Source organism: Hordeum vulgare, unplaced genomic scaffold (assembly GCF_904849725.1).
Source record: "Hordeum vulgare subsp. vulgare unplaced genomic scaffold, MorexV3_pseudomolecules_assembly, whole genome shotgun sequence".
In the NCBI taxonomy this organism is placed as follows: domain Eukaryota; kingdom Viridiplantae; phylum Streptophyta; class Magnoliopsida; order Poales; family Poaceae; genus Hordeum; species Hordeum vulgare.
Window position 1 is genome coordinate 742501 of NW_025422486.1, and position 2500 is coordinate 745000.

Genomic DNA, 2500 nt, shown 5'->3' on the forward strand with positions numbered 1-2500 from the left:
CTGATGGGATCTGGTGCTTTAGTGCTGGTATGATCGCATCCGACATGCAACATCTATTTGTTCCTTATGCTTGCCCCTACTACTACTACTACTAGTACTACTACTACTAGTACTACTACTACTACTACTACTATTACTACTACTACTACTACTACTACTACTACTACTAGTCGTTGGGTGTCATGCGCGGTGGGAAAAGTCACAGAGGTCGTGGCGGTGCTCGTGTTGTCGGGGTAGAGAGGGAGCGGTGAAATTCTTGTGTTAAACTCGTCTCCGTTCTCGAGGCAAATGTGGCAATGGACACGGGAGGGGCAAGCTAAAACATATCACAAACGTCAAAAATAAGAAAACTAGTAAACGTCAAAAATAAGAAAACGAGGTCATATAGATCACGGTCCCGCGTCATCCTTGTCACTTGGCGCAAAAATATATTTAAAAAGCGGAATGCAACACGAGGACTTCCCAGGAGGTCACCCATCCTAGTACTAATCTCAAGCACGCTTAACTACGGAGTTCTGATGGGATCCGGTGCTTTAGTGCTGGTATGATCGCATCCGACATGCAACTATCTATTTGTTCCTTATGCTTGCCCCTACTACTACTACTACTAGTACTACTACTAGTAGTACTACTACTACTAGTACTACTACTACTAGTACTACTACTACTACTACTACTATTACTACTACTACTACTACTACTACTACTACTACTAGTCGTTGGGTGTCATGCGCGGTGGGAAAAGTCACAGAGGTCGTGGCGGTGCTCGTGTTGTCGGGGTAGAGAGGGAGCGGTGAAATTCTTGTGTTAAACTCGTCTCCGTTCTCGAGGCAAATGTGGCAATGGACACGGGAGGGGCAAGCTAAAACATATCACAAACGTCAAAAATAAGAAAACTAGTAAACGTCAAAAATAATAAAACGAGGTCATATAGATCACGGTCCCGTGTCATCCTTGTCACGTGGCGCAAAAATATATTTAAAAAGGGGAATGCAACACGAGGACTTCCCAGGAGGTCACCCATCCTAGTACTACTCTCGCCCAAGCACGCTTAACTTCAGAGTTTTGATGGGATCCGGTGCTTTAGTGCTGGTATGATCGCATCCGACATGCAACTATCTATTTGTACCTTATGCTTGCCCCTACTACTACTGCTACTACTGCTACGACATGCAACTATCTATTTGTTCCTTATGCTTGCCCCTACTACTACTACTACTACTATTACTACTACTACTACTACTACTACTACTACTACTACTACTACTACTACTACTAGTCGTTGGGTGTCATGCGCGGTGGGAAAAGTCACAGAGGTCGTGGCGGTGCTCGTGTTGTCGGGGTAGAGAGGGAGCGGTGAAATTCTTGTGTTAAACTCGTCTCCGTTGTCGAGGCAAATGTGGCAATGGACACGGGAGGGGCAAGCTAAAACATATCACAAACGTCAAAAATAAGAAAACTAGTAAACGTCAAAAATAAAAAACGAGGTCATATAGATCACGGTCCCGCGTCATCCTTGTCACTTGGCGCAAAAATATATTTAAATAGGGGAATGCAACACGAGGACTTCCCAGGAGGTCACCCATCCTAGTACTACTCTCGCCCAAGCACGCTTAACTACGGAGTTCTGATGGGATCCGGTGCTTTAGTGCTGGTATGATCGCATCCGACATGCAACTATCTATTTGTTCCTTATGCTTGCCCCTACTACTACTACTACTAGTACTACTACTACTAGTACTACTACTACTACTACTACTATTACTACTACTACTACTACTACTACTACTACTACTACTACTACTAGTCGTTGGGTGTCATGCGCGGTGGGAAAAGTCACAGAGGTCGTGGCGGTGCTCGTGTTGTCGGGGTAGAGAGGGAGCGGTGAAATTCTTGTGTTAAACTCGTCTCCGTTCTCGAGGCAAATGTGGCAATGGACACGGGAGGGGCAAGCTAATACATATCACAAACGTCAAAAATAAGAAAACTAGTAAACGTCAAAAATAAGAAAACGAGGTCATATAGATCACGGTCCCGTGTCATCCTTGTCACGTGGCGCAAAAATATATTTAAAAAGGGGAATGCAACACGAGGACTTCCCAGGAGGTCACCCATCCTAGTACTACTCTCGCCCAAGCACGCTTAACTTCAGAGTTTTGATGGGATCCGGTGCTTTAGTGCTGGTATGATCGCATCCGACATGCAACTATCTATTTGTTCCTTGTGCTTGCCCCTACTACTACTGCTACTACTGCTACGACATGCAACTATCTATTTGTTCCTTATGCTTGCCCCTACTACTACTACTACTACTACTACTATTACTACTACTACTACTACTACTACTACTACTACTACTAGTCGTTGGGTGTCATGCGCGGTGGGAAAAGTCACAGAGGTCGTGGCGGTGCTCGTGTTGTCGGGGTAGAGAGGGAGCGGTGAAATTCTTGTGTTAAACTCGTCTCCGTTGTCGAGGCAAATGTGGCAATGGACACGGGAG

At 45.2% G+C, this 2500-nt stretch overlaps 5 non-coding genes across 5 annotated transcripts in view; all 5 read right to left on the reverse strand.

Moving 5' to 3' along the window:
* LOC123416905 overlaps positions 1–41 on the reverse strand; it is a 119-nt gene extending 78 nt beyond the window's left edge. Inside the window, exon 1 of the ribosomal RNA XR_006616500.1 lies at positions 1–41. This exon is cut by the window's left edge and continues 78 nt beyond it. This is a non-coding gene — a ribosomal RNA (5S ribosomal RNA).
* Positions 42–441: 400 nt separating this feature from the next.
* LOC123416540 lies at positions 442–556 on the reverse strand. The gene has a single exon (XR_006616171.1). It is a non-coding gene; the product is annotated as a 5S ribosomal RNA (ribosomal RNA).
* Positions 557–987: 431 nt separating this feature from the next.
* Positions 988–1106, reverse strand: LOC123415863. Its single transcript, XR_006615557.1, has one exon. It is a non-coding gene; the product is annotated as a 5S ribosomal RNA (ribosomal RNA).
* Positions 1107–1549: 443 nt separating this feature from the next.
* LOC123416744 lies at positions 1550–1668 on the reverse strand. Its single transcript, XR_006616347.1, has one exon. It is a non-coding gene; the product is annotated as a 5S ribosomal RNA (ribosomal RNA).
* A 410-nt stretch (positions 1669–2078) lies between these two features.
* On the reverse strand, positions 2079–2197 carry LOC123415864. Its single transcript, XR_006615558.1, has one exon. It is a non-coding gene; the product is annotated as a 5S ribosomal RNA (ribosomal RNA).
* Between the last annotated feature and the right edge of the window lie 303 nt (positions 2198–2500).